This window comes from Nicotiana attenuata, unplaced genomic scaffold, assembly GCF_001879085.1.
Source record: "Nicotiana attenuata strain UT unplaced genomic scaffold, NIATTr2, whole genome shotgun sequence".
Lineage (NCBI taxonomy): Eukaryota > Viridiplantae > Streptophyta > Magnoliopsida > Solanales > Solanaceae > Nicotiana > Nicotiana attenuata.
The window spans coordinates 249009-262848 of NW_017670950.1; positions in this window are offsets into that span (position 1 = coordinate 249009).

Genomic DNA, 13840 nt, shown 5'->3' on the forward strand with positions numbered 1-13840 from the left:
TCCCACGAGCATCAAAAGGTTTAATGAAGACCTGAATGAAGCAATACGTGCAGTTGAAATTCGGTGGAACAGTTTGGAAAGAATGGCGAAAGATCTTTGCTGTCAATCAGATTTCGTTCAGCAAAACGACTTGCCTCCGAAGGGGCGCTCAAACAGGCTTTGCACTTACTGTCAAATAGTGAGGGAATATATAAAGAGTCATGGTAGACGGAGTTCGGGGGTAGATATTCTTCCACTCTCCAACACTACAGCGTATAAATCGGACCTGAAGGATTCGTCCCACATTGTTGTGTGAAAGCTTTGACGGTATCAAAAAGAGACACCAATTGGACTGGCCCGTGGACTTCGAGGTGACTTTCCAAGTGCTAGACATGGACACTCCTATAACCTTCTTTTGGGTAGGCCATGGATCGACGCAGCAGGGGTTGTACATCCACTATTCAATCAAATGGTATCAATGACAACAAGAGATCGTGGTCACAGGGAGATGAACAATCAATTATCGGGACCAACTCAGATGTTTGAAGCGAGAGAAGAAGTGAAGATAGTTATCAAGCTTTGAAGTTGTGGTGGCAAGACAGTATAAAAAGGAAACCCTTGCCCAACCTTCCTTTCCAATGCCTCGATTGTGGTGCTAAAGAAATGATCCGACATGGCTTCAAACCAGGGAAGGGACTTTGAAAAATCCTGCAGGGAAGAGCTGAATCGTTCGCTGCTACCAACTGAGAAGTTTTCGGGATAGGTTTCCACCTACCCAGATGATGCAGAGTGCGCGGAACAGAGAGGAAGAAGGATGGATGGGTTCTACCTCAACCATGTCACATGTACGAGACTTTGTAAGTAAATAAAGAAAGAAGAAGAGGATGAGGCCTTTACGGCCGAAGAGATTAAGAGATATGTAGGGCAATGAAGAAAGATACTATAACGAAACCCACATGGTTCAGCAGAGAGGGCTCCAGCACCGCTGAAGGTGCTGTATATGGGACAAACGCCAAAGCTGCGGAATTGGAAGGCTACGCCATTCCCAATCGGGGGGAGTCCGTAGACTCTGTCCTGCCACTTTTTCTGCATCGCGAGTATATTTCAGGGTATACTCGGTGTTTTCTTTAGTTTTTGTCTTTAAAATTTCCCAATGTAAACCCTGTATCTTCCAATTCCAAGAAATGAATCAGTATTTCATCGTTCATTTTTCTCTATTCTTTCTGATTTTGCTAATTTTTCTCTTTTATTTTTCTTTTCAGTTTAATAAATGCGCTTTAAATAACATGACATGCTTGCCGGACTTTATGCCAGATCCAAACACGCTGTCTAACTGTGAAATAATGACCAAAGACACAGAATATAATGAGAGAAGGGTTTCTAGGGAAATAAATCGAGAGTTGGAACAATTTGGGAATAAACCTAAAGCCAATGGTGCTGTTAAAGCAGCAAACAGAACATCAAAAAGATTTTGAAGAAAGGATGAATTCAGAGCACCAGAAATGGCATGAAAGTTGTCCTTTTGCAAGCACCACAGTGCGTACATGGGTAGGAGTACCCATGCCTTTGGTCTATAGAACTGAGGCTGACACCCGTGGAGGTAGAAATCCTTCTCTCCGATCATCGTTGAAGTAGAATTGAAGATAGTGAATGGTAAGACTCGTCTGGAACAGTTGTCGCTAATTGATGAAAAACAGATGGGTGCGGTTGTCACGGGCAGTTGTACCAACAAAGAATGCCCGCACTTATACAAGAAAAGTACGACCAGGAATTTTGAAGTGGACAACTTGTGTTAAGGCGCTTCTCCACATCATCAAGAAAGCAAAAGGAAAATTTTGCTCCTAATTGGAAAGGTCCATACATATCAGAAAGATATTGCCGAGAGGAGCATTGTATCTGGGATACATCGAAGGAAATGATCCGAAGCAGCTGTGAACGCGGATGCAGTAAAAAGGTACTGTGTCTTGATTTTCTGTGGTGACGAATTTGTTCAAATGAGATGACGAGCTTTCATTCCGCTATTCCAAACACTATAATCTTTCGCAACCTTTGAGCCAGTTACCCTTCTTGGTTACCCTCTTTGGAACCGAAAGTACTATTGAAAAAGACAAAGAAAAAAAAAAGGAGAAAAGACAAGAAAAAGAGAAGAAAAAAACAAAAGAAAGAAAAAAAAAAGAAGAAAGAAGAAAAAAGAAACAAAACAAAACAAGAAAACAAAATAGAAAACAACAAAAACAAATGTTTCCTGAACTACGTCTGAACTTATTCCGAAAAGGATACGTAGGCAGCCTCTCTCTCTAGGGATCAGTCCACACAAGACAAAATCCAATTCCCCAAAAAATGAAACTGGGGCAGATGGTATATATGGCTCGGCATGAGCCATCCAAAACGGTTCCAAAGTTGTAATTCCATCCAAGATTCTTTTTTACCCAAAAACCTTGTCCAAGTCTTCTGATCAATTGGCAAGAGCGTGGGAATTGAAAAACATATTGTTGAATCTGATGCAATCAAATTGAGAGAAATAAAATGAGAGAGTCTTATCGGTGAAACACTACGGGCACCATAAGGCGACGGTGAGTAGAGAAATTAAAAATGAGAGAGTCCTCTTAGTGAAAACTCGTAAAGAGCACTATCGGGTGACGGCGAGAAGAGAAAGGAGAGAGGTCGACGGGGGAAAACCCGCAAAGGGGCGCGTCGATCGAAAAGAAGACATCTCCCCACTGAAAGAGTCCTGGCAAGGTTCCTGGTTTTGAGATAGCGGGTCAATGAGTTTACGAGAAGTTGGAAAGTTTGTGTGGGTCGGGCATCCATTCCAGAAGCATGTCATGTTTATTTGAAGCTTGCATGCACCCCTAGATAAGTCCTTCTGTTCCCGAAAGGGACGCTTCTTCTTTAAATCATCTTCTTGCTTTTGCTTATTTTCCTTGAATCCTTTCGTCTAACGCTGATTCCGAAACTATTACAAAGAAAGGTGGCAGGACTGGCTTTACAGGGCTCTCCCTAACAAAAGCTAAAACAAAATTACCCCTCGAGCGGGTGCAATCAAGTCAATCCCGACTGCCATGATGGCGGACGCTTTGAAATCAATGTTACTGAAAAGAGAAAAATAAAAAAAAGTCAAGGACAAAGGTCTTAAAGGCAGAAATAAAGTGAAAGGTCGGAGCCCCACGACAGGCGAGTTTGTCATGAAATCCTGAAAGATGAGCCATCCGGTTTGAAAAAGAGGGAATCTTCAAAACCAGCAAGCAGCAGAGGTTCCTCGACAGAAGCTAGGCCGGGATCAAGCAATCAAGGCCACAAAACCAACCACCGCTTCAAACTAACAATTGTTTTTTGTTTGAAAATTGAAACAGTGCAATCCAGGCAACCTCGCAAAAGCAGGTGCAACCAAAAAGAAAAGAAATGCGCAAGTGCTGAAAACAGGTTAGAGCAAATATTAATGAAAAGGGAAGTTTCCTCCAAGTTCTTTCCTGCATCTTATCAAAAATGAAAAAAAAAAAAGAAAAAGAGATAACAAAAAGAATCCCAAAAAAGGATAGTTTAGAATTCCCAATATCAGTCTGTTACTTTGTTTAGCCAACATTAGGGCTTCCAATCCTGAGTTGAGCATTTTACCCTTACCAACATTAGGCTCAATCCCTGAGTTTGAGCGTTTTTCCTTAGCCAATATTAGGGCTCCAATCCTGAGTTGAGCAATTTTTTCCTTTAGACAACATTAGGGCTCCAATCCTGAGTTGAGCGTTTTTCCTTTATCCAACATTAGGGTCCAACCTGAGTTGAGCGTTTTCCTTTAGCCAACATTAGGGCTCCAATCCTGAGTTGAGCGTTTTTTCCTTCAGCCAACATTAGGGCTCAATCCTGAGTTGAGCGTATTTTTCAATATAGCCAACATTAGGGCTCAATCCTGAAGTTGAGCATTTTTTCCATTAGCCAGCATTAGGGCTCCAATCCTGAGTTGAGCATTTTCCCTTTAGCCAACATTAGGGCTCCAATCCCTGAGTGAGCGTTTTTTCCTTTAGCCAGCATTAGGGCTCTAATCCCTGAGTTGAGCGTCTTTTACCTTTAGCCACATTAGGGCTCCAATCCCGAGTTGGCGATTTTCTTTTAGCCAACATTAGGGCTCCAATCCCTGAGTGAGCATATTTTCCTTTTAGCCAACATTAGGGCTCCAATCCTGAGTTGAGCGTTTTTCCCTTAGCCAACATTAGGACTCCAATCCCTGAGTTGAGCGCTTTTTCCTTAGCCAACATTAGGGCTCCAATCCTGAGTTGAGCGTTTTTTCTTAGCCAACATTAGGGCTCCAATCTCTGAGTTGAGCGTTTTTTCCCTTACCAACATTGAGGGCTCCAATCCTGAGTTGAGCACTTTTTTCCTTAGCCAACATTAGGGCTCCATCCTGATTGAGCATTTTTCCCTTAGCCGACGTTAGGCTCCAAACCTGAGTTGAGCGTTTTTCCTTTAGCCAACATTAGGGCTCCAATCCTGAGTTGAGCGTTTTCCTTTAGCAACAATTAGGGCTCCAATCCCTGAGTTGAGCATTTTTCCTTTGCTAACCTTAGGGCTTCCAATCCTGGGTTGAGCATTTTTTCCTTTGCAACATTTAGGGCTCAATCCCTGCTCCTTGGGTTATGCCAGGGAGATCCTCGGGTTATGCCGGGATTTGGAAAGAAAAAGCTCATTGGGTTATGCCAGGGAGATCCTCGAGTTATGCCGGGATTTGGAAAGAAAAAGCTCCTTGGGTTATGCCAGGGAGATCCACGGGTTATGCCGGGATGGAAATAGAAAAGCTCCTTGGGTTATGCCAGGGAGGTCCACGCGTTATGCCGGGATTAAAAGAAAAAAGGCTAAATGGAAAAACGCTCAACTCAGGGATTAGAGCCCTAATGTTGGCTAAGGGAAAAACGCTCAACTCAGGGATTGGAGCCCTAATGTTGGCTAAAAGGAAAAATGCTCAACTCAGGGATTGGAGCCCTAATGTTGGCTAAAAAGAAAATCGCTCAACTCAGGGATTGGAGCCCTAATGTTGGCTAAAAGGAAAAACGCTCAACTCAGGGATTGGAGCCCTAATGTTGGCTAAAGGAAAAACGCTCAACTCAGGGATTGGAGCCCTAATGTTGGCTAAAGGGAAAAATGCTCAACTCAGGGATTGGAGCCCTAATGCTGGCTAATGGAAAAAATGCTCAACTCAGGGATTGGAGCCCTAATGTTGGCTAATGAAAAATACGCTCAACTCAGGGATTGGAGCCCTAATGTTGGCTAAGGAAAAAACGCTCAACTCAGGGATTGGAGCCCTAATGTTGGCTAAGGGTAAAATGCTCAACTCAGGGATTGGAGCCCTAATGTTGGCTAAACCAAGTAACAGACTGATATTGGGAATTCTAAACTATCCTTTTTTGGGATTCTTTTGTTATCTCTTTTTCTTTTTTTTTTTTTCATTTTTGATAAGATGCAGGAAAGAACTTGGAGGAAACTTCCCTTTTGCATTGAATATTTGCTGCTAACCTGTTTCAGCACTTGCGCATTTCTTTTCTTTTGGTTGCACCTGCTTTTGCGAGGTTGCCTGGATTGCACCTGTTTCAATTTTCAAACAAAAAACAATTGTTAGTTTGAAGCGGTGGTTGGTTTTGTGGCCTTGATTGCTTGATCCCGGCCTAGCTTCTGTCGAGAACCTCTGCTGCTTGCTGGTTTTGAAGATTCCCTCTTTTTCAAACCGGATGGCTCATCTTTCAGGATTTCATGACAACTCGCCTGCGTGGGGCTCCGACCTTTCACTTTATTCTGCCTTTAAGACCTTTGTCCTTGACTTTTTTTATTTTTCTCTTTCAGTAACATTGATTTCAAAGCGTCCGCCATCATGGCCAGTCGGGATTGACTTGATGCACCCGCTGAGGCTGGGTAATTTTGTTTAGCTTTTGTTAGGGAGAGCCCTGTAAAGCCAGTCCTGCCACCTTTTCTTTGTAATAGTTTCGGAATCAGCGTTAGACCGAAAGGATTCAAGGAAAAAGTAAGCAAAAAGGCAAGAAGATGAATTTAAAGAGAAGCGTCCCTTTCGGGGGAACAGAAGGACTTATCTAGGGGTGCATGCAAGCTTCAAATAAACATGACATGCTTCTTGGAATGGATGCCCGACCCACACAAACTTTCCAACTTCTCGTAAACTCATTGACCCGTATCTCAAAACCAGGGAACCTTGCCAGGACTCTTTCAGTGGTGGGAGATGTCTTCTTTTCGATCGACGGCGCCCTTTGCGGGTTTTCACCAGTCGACCTCTCTCATTTCTCTTCTCGCCGTCACCCGATAGTGCTCTTTACGAGTTTTCACTAAGAGGACTCTCTCATTTTTAATTTCTCTACTCACCGTCGCCTTATGGTGCCCGTAGGTTTTCACCGATAAGACTCTCTCATTTTATTTCTCTCAATTTGATTGCATCAGATTCCAACAATGATGTTTTCAATTCCCACGCCTTTGCCAATTGATCAGAAGGACTTGGACAAGGTTTTTTGGGTAAAAAGAATCTTGGATGGAATTACAACTTTGGAACCGTTTTGGTGGGCTCATGGCCGAGCCATTATACCATCTGCCCCAGTTTCATTTTTTGGGGGAATTGGGATTTTTGTCTTGGTGTGACTGATCCCTAGAGAGAGGCTGCCTACGTATCCTTTTCGGAATCAAGTCAGACGTAGTTCAGGGAAACATTTTGTTTTTGTTGTTTTTGTTTTTGTTTTTCCTGTTTTGTTTTGTTTTCTTTTTTCTTTCTTTTCTTCTTTTTTTTTTCTTTCTTTTGTTTTTTTTCTTCTCTTTTTCTTGTCTTTTCTCCTTTTTTTTTTCTTTTTTTTTCTTTTCAATAGTACTTTCGGGTTCCAAAGAGGGTAACCAAGGAAGGGTAACTGGCTCAAAGGGTTTGCGAAAGATTGATAGTGTTTGGATAGCGGGAATGAAAGCTTCGTCATCTCATTTGAACAAATTCGTCACCACAGAAAATCAAGACACAGTACCTTTTTACTGCATCCGCGTTCACAGCTGCTTCGGGATCATTTCCTTCGATGTATCCCAGATACAATGCTCCTCTCGGCAATATCTTTCTGATAATGTATGGACCTTTCCAATTAGGAGCAAATTTTCCTTTTGCTTCTTGATGATGTGGAAGAATGCGCCTTAACACAAGTTGTCCCACTTCAAAATTCCTGGGTCGTACTTTCTTGTTATAAGTGCGGGCCATTCTTTGTTGGTACAACTGCCCGTGACAAACCGCACCCATCTGTTTTTCATCAATTAGCGACAACTGTTCCAGACGAGTCTTGACCCATTCACTATCTTCAATTTCTACTTCAACGATGATCCGGAGAGAAGGGATTTCTACCTCCACGGGTGTTACAGCCTCAGTTCTATAGACCAAAAGGCATGGGGTACTCCTACCGATGTACGCACTGTGGTGCTTGCAAAAGACAACTTTTCATGCCATTGTCTGGTGCTCTGAATCATCCTTCTCAAAATCTTTTTGATGTTCTTGTTTGCTGCTTTAACAGCACCATTGGCTTTAGGTTTATTCCCAAATTGTTCCAACTCTCGATTTATTTCCCTAGAAACCTCTTCTTCATTATATTCTGGTTCTTGGTTCATTATTTCACAGTTAGACAGCGTGTTTGGATCTGGGCATAAAGTCCGCAAGCATGTCATGTTATTTAAAGCCGCATTATTAGAACTGAAAAGAAGAAATAAAAGAGAAAAATTAGCAAAATCAGAAAGAATAGAGAAAAATGAACGATGAAATACTGATTTCATTTCTTGGAATTGGGAAGATAACAGGGTTTACATTGGGAAATTTAAAGACAAGAAACTAAAGAAAACACCCGAGTTATACCCTGAAATAACTCGCGATGCAGAAAAAGTGGCAGGACAGGTCTACCGGGACTCCCCCCGATTGGGAATGGCGTAGCCTTCCAATTCCGCAGCTTGGCGTTTGGTCCCATATACAGCACCTCAGCGGTGCTGGAGCCCTCTCCTGGCTGAACCATGTGGGTTTCGTATAGTATCTTTCTCATTGCCCTACATATCTCTTCAATCTCTTCGGCCGTAAAGGCCTCATCCTCTTCTTCTTCATTGTATTTTGACTTGACAAAGGTCTCGTACAGATGTGACAGTGGTTGAGGTAGAACCCATCCATCCTTCTTCCTCTCTTCCGCGCACTCTGCATCATCTGGGGTAGGGTGGAAACCTATCCCGAAGAACTTCTCAGTGGTAGGCAGGGTAACCGATTCAGCTCTTCCCTGCAGGGATTTTTCAAGTCCCTTCCCTGGTTTGAAGCCATGTCGGATCATTTCTTTAGCCACCACAATCGAGGCATTGGAAAGGAAGGGTTGGGGGCAAGGGTTTCCTTTTTGATACTGGTCTGCCACCACAACTTCAAAGGCTTGATAAACTATGTGCTCACTGCCTTCTCTCGCTTCAAGACATGGGACTGATGGGTCCCGATAAATTGATTGTTCATCCTCCCTGTGGACCACGATCTCTTGGTTGTCATGATACCATTTGATGAAGAGTGGATGGTACAACCCCTGCTGCGTCGATCCATGGCCTACCCAAAAGAAGGTTATAGGACGTGTCCATGTCTAGCACTTGGAAAGTCACCTCGAAGTCCACCGGGCCAATGGTCAAGATTAGGTCAATTTATCCAATGGTGTCTCTTTTGATACCGTCAAAGGCTTTCACACAGACATTGTTGGGACGAATCCTTCCAGTCCCGATTTCCATACGCTGTAGTGTGGAGAGTGGGAAAATATCTACCCCCGAACCTCCGTCTACCATGACTCTCTTCACATAATATCCCTCACATTTGACAGTTAAGTGCAAAGCCTTGTTGTGAGCGGCCCCTTCTGGAGGCAAGTCGTTTTTGCTGAACGAAATCTGATTGACAGCAAAGAATCTTTTCGCCATTCTTTCCAACTGTTCCACCGAAGTTTCAACTGGCACGTATGCTTCATTCAGGGTCTTCATTAAAACCTTTTGATGCTCGTGGGATTTCATCAGCAATGACAGCAAGGACACTTGTTCAGGATACTTTCGCAGTTGATCAACCACCTCATAGTCGGCCATTTTCATTTTCTGAAAGAAAGATTCCGCTTTCTCGGCACTTACAGGTTCTTAGATGGGAACCGCCTTCTGGTGGCATTGTTTACCTCTTCTATGTTTGAGTATTTCTCAATGGGGTGATTTTCTGGAAGTTCTCCCAAGATCTCTTTATCCTTATACGTAACCACCGCCTGATGATAATTCCATGGCACTGCAGCAGGATTGGTCATAGGCTTCTGTGGTGCGCGTCCAATAACCACGGGCTCATCCAGCCTTGATAGTTTAATTGTCCCTCGCACCACATAGGCTCCCTTGGGTACGTACATCTGGGCTCCCTTTTTCAGTTTAAATCTCTTTGGAGGGCTCAAAATCAACTGTTTTTCTTTGCGGCCTCATGGAACATAAAGAACACCATCTTTGGGAGGCATTGCCTCCGTTCTTGTTTTAGCTTTCTTTTCTGGTTCTGACTTGGAGACTTTGTTATTCTTTTCCCCTTTATCTTGCTTCGAGGCAACCTTTGGCTTTCTTTCCGCATCAGCAATGGCAATTATGGCTTTTAGTGCTGGATCAAATTCTTTATCTTCACAAATCATTCCAATTACTGGCCCGTTATTGTGGGATGGCAGTGGGTTATTAGTCACGTTTGGGACATCCTCATCCCTCAGCACTATCTTTCCTTGCTCTATTAAGTTCTCCACTGTCGTTTTCAATATCCAAAAATCATTTGTGTCGTGCCTTTCTACTCCTGAATGATAGGCACATCTGACGCCGGCTCTGTAGGCAGGCGATGCTGGGTTATGCCTTGTTTAAGGGACCGGCTGCAGTAGACCCATTTGGACAAGTTTTGGGAATATATTAGAGTAAGATTCACCAATTGGAGTAAAAGTTGGCCTCCTGGGTGGCTCACGGGGAGGAAAGTTATTCTGTGGAGGACGGGGATTATAGTGGTTTTGGTGGGGAGGCTGATTTCTTGGGAATGGAGCTTGGTTTCTATTGGCATGTGGCTGCGACCGAGCAAAGGGTTGAGCATTCATGACCTCATGCGGTTGAGGAGCATAAGCCATGTCATGGTGAGGGTAGTAATGTTGAGGGGTTCTTTTCGAGAACATGGGTCTAGGAGCGCGGTGTCTTCTTGCACCCGATGCTGCCATAGCCGTTTCTTCTTTCTTCTTACCTTTGGCCATTCCTCCAGACCCGCCTTGAATGGCTTGGGAGGTTGCTCCAATGGTTGACTAGCTCAGAATTCTACCTGTTTTCAATCCATTCTCCACCATTTCACCGATTTTAATAGCTTCTGCGAACGGTTTACCCATAGCTGACATCATATTTTGGAAATAATCAGCTTCCTGAGCTTGAAGAAACACCGTGACCATTTCAACCTCGTCCATCAGAGGTTTTACCCTTGACGCCTGTTCACGCTATTTGATTGCATACTCCCGAAAACTTTCTGAGGACTTCTTTTTCAGATTTGCCAATGAGTTCCTGTCTGGAGAAATGTCTATATTGTACTGGAACTGTCTAACAAAGTCTCTTGCGAGGTCGTCCCAGATGTGCCAACGAGAAATGTCCTGATCCATATACCATTCGGAGGCGATGCCCACCAAGCTTTCCCCAAAGTAAGCCATGAGCAATTCTTCTTTTCCTCCAGCCCCGCGCAGTTGATTGCAGTATTTCTTAAGGTGAGCAATGTGATCACCATGCCCATCGTATTTTTCAAACTTCGGAGTCTTGAATCCCATTGGCAAATGCACGTGAGGGAACATGCACAGATCAATATATGACAAACTCTTCTGCCCACTTAAACCCTGCATGTTTTTGAGGCTCTGTTCCAGGCTTCTCATCCTTTTTGCCATTTCATCCTGTTCGGGAGCTTTGGGAGTCTTTTCCTGTCCCGTTATGAGCTCATATGGAGGTGGTTGGGAGTAAGTATAGGTGGGGTACTGAGGAGGCTCCACTTGGAAAATAGGATTTTGGAATGTGAAGGCTGACGGATCAAAAGTGGTTGGTTTTGGGAGTGCGGGTTGTGTTGTGGCGGAGCATGAGGGAGCGGTAAAGATATTTGGGACTGCTCCGGATGTGAACACCTGGGAGCGGACCTCAGAAGGTGTTCCCACAAAATGAGCCGATATGGTGGGCTGTCCCAATGGGGTATTCGGGTGGCTGATGGGGATATTAGAGATACCCCCTGTTCTAGGAAACAACTCGGGGAATCCGGGGATGGCACTTGGAGGTTCCCTTCTATTCGTCCACGCATCCCACATCTCCATGACCCTAAGACGTAAGATCCTGTTCTCTTCAGCCGCTGCAGATTCCGAGGCCGAGATGCCCGAGATTGGGCTATCTTCTGGGATAGGATTTGCTAGCAAGGTCATTTCCAAAGACATTTCTATGCTCCCCTTTGATCTAGTAAAGTACGGATGTGATGCCAGTTTACCACGAAAAAACCAACCACCGTTTCTATAAACCTGGACTGGTATTGACAGCAGCAAACAGTTAGTTTGAGGCAAATAACAGATAGGTAATCACACGTTGAGGTGTCATGCACATATACAGTTAAATGTGTTTCTATATGTTTTGCAATGGTTGCGTGCGTCATCCCGGTTTTTCCTTTTCAAATTCTTTTCTTTTTATTCCGACCCTCTTTTTCCTGCCTTTTCTTGCTTTTCTGGTTTTTCTCTCATTTTTCTCATTTTTCTTTTCTTTCCCTCTTTTCTTTTCTTTCATTCTTGCCTTTGCTTTTTGCTATGGTTTCTTTCTCTCGGTTTTCTTATTTTCTTTCTCTTTTGTTTCTTTTCCTCTCTTGTTTTTTCTTTTATTTTCTTTCCTCCCTTTTTCTTTTCTTTAAGGGTTACGGTCAAATCCTATGGAGATTGCCCACGTATCATGACCCCGCATGAATCAAACCAAGCGTAGTTCTTGAAACTAAATGCGAGAAGTAAGGAAACAATTTTTGGGAAATTTTTGTTTTTCTTTTTCAAAACCTTTTATTTCAAAAACAAAACCCTGGCTTTGCAGATACGGCCTTTTAGCACTTCGGGGAAGAAGATTTTAAGGTTGTGCCCGCTAACCGTTGAAAATGACCCAAGGTGGCTGTTCTTGCGAAAACAGCCTTCCAGCGCCCTTTTGGGGACATTCGGCTTATTTTAAACAAGAATGGCATCACTCGACTTATTTGTGACAAAAATTAAAATTTGTTGTTTTTGGGCTATTTTTGCAAAATGGGAAGTTGGACCCGATGGGGCTTGCCTACGTATCCCACGCCCTGTGGGAATCAAACTGGCGTAGCTCGGGCAGATTTGACCAAACCAACTATGTTTTGTAAACAAAATTTTTCTTTTTCTTTTCTCAAAAATTCGGCAAGGTTTTAGAATTTTCTAAAAATACCTACCTCTCACTCTTGGATTTTCTTTCTTTTTTTTTCCTCTTTTTTTTGATTTTTCTGTCCCTATTCTAGAAGTTCGGTCAACATGCAAGCCGAACAATAAATGCACAGTAGCACGTAAGATGCATCAGGATGGTCTTTTCATTTTCAGGTCACCTGTNTTCTCCGAAATAGGCCATGAGTAGTTCTTCCTTTCCTCCGGCTCCTCGCAGCTGATTGCAATATTTCTTGAGATGAGCAATAGGGTCACCGTGCCCATTGTACTTCTCAAATTTTGGGGTTTTGAATCCCAATGGTAAGTGCACATGAGGGAACATGCATAAGTCAGCATAGGATACACTTTTCTGCCCACTCAAACCTTGTATGTTCTTGAGGCTTTGTTCCATACTCCTCATCTTTCTCGCAATTTCTTTTTGCTCAGCAGTTTTGGTAGTCTTTTCTTGCCCTGCAGTGAACTCAAATTGGGGTGGCTGAGGATAAGTATAAGTGGGAAACTGAGGAGGTTCCATTTGGAAGGTGTGTGTGGAACGTGAAAGCTGAGGGGTCAAAACTGGGCCTAAGCAGTGTAGGCTGTGCCGTGGCTGAGCATGGGGGAGCGGTAAAGATATTTGAAGCTGCACCGGACATGAACACCTGGGTGCGAACCTCAGAAGGTGTTCCCACGAAATGAGCTGAGATAGTTGGATGTCCTAGTGGGGTATTTGGGTGACTGATTGGAACATTGGAGGTACCCCCTGATCTAGGAAAAAGTTTGGGGAATCCCGGGATTGCGCTTGGCGGCTCTCTTCCATTTGCCCAAGCGTCCCACATTTCCATAACCCGAAGACGCAGGATTCTATTTTCTTCGGCATCTGCCGATTCTGAGGTCGTGATGCCCGAGATTGGGCTATCGTCAGTGATGGGAATTGTTGGCAGAGTCATTTTTGAAGACATTTCGATGCTCCCCTTTGATCTAGTAAAGTATGGGTGCGAAGCCAGGTTACCACAAAAACCAACTACTGTTCTATAAAAAACCAGAACTGGAGTAGTAACAGCAGCAAACGGTTAGTGTGAATCAAATAACAGATAGGTAATCGCTTGTTGGGGTATGATGCACCTATATAGTTAAATGTATTTCTACATTTTTTGCAACAGTTGCATGCTTCATCCCGGCTTTACTTATTTTCTCCATTTTTCTTCCTTCCACTTTCACTTTTCCCTTTTCATCTCTCTTTTTGTTTTTCTTTTTTTTCTTCTCTTGCCCTTTTTCTCTCATCATTTGTTTCATTTTCTTTTCTTATTGGAGTTATTTACAAAATTATGACCGGATCCGATGAGGATTGCCTACGTATCACGACGCCGCGTGAATCAGATCATAACGTAGTTCAAGAAAAATAATTGCGAAAAGTAAGGAAACAATTTTTTGGGGAT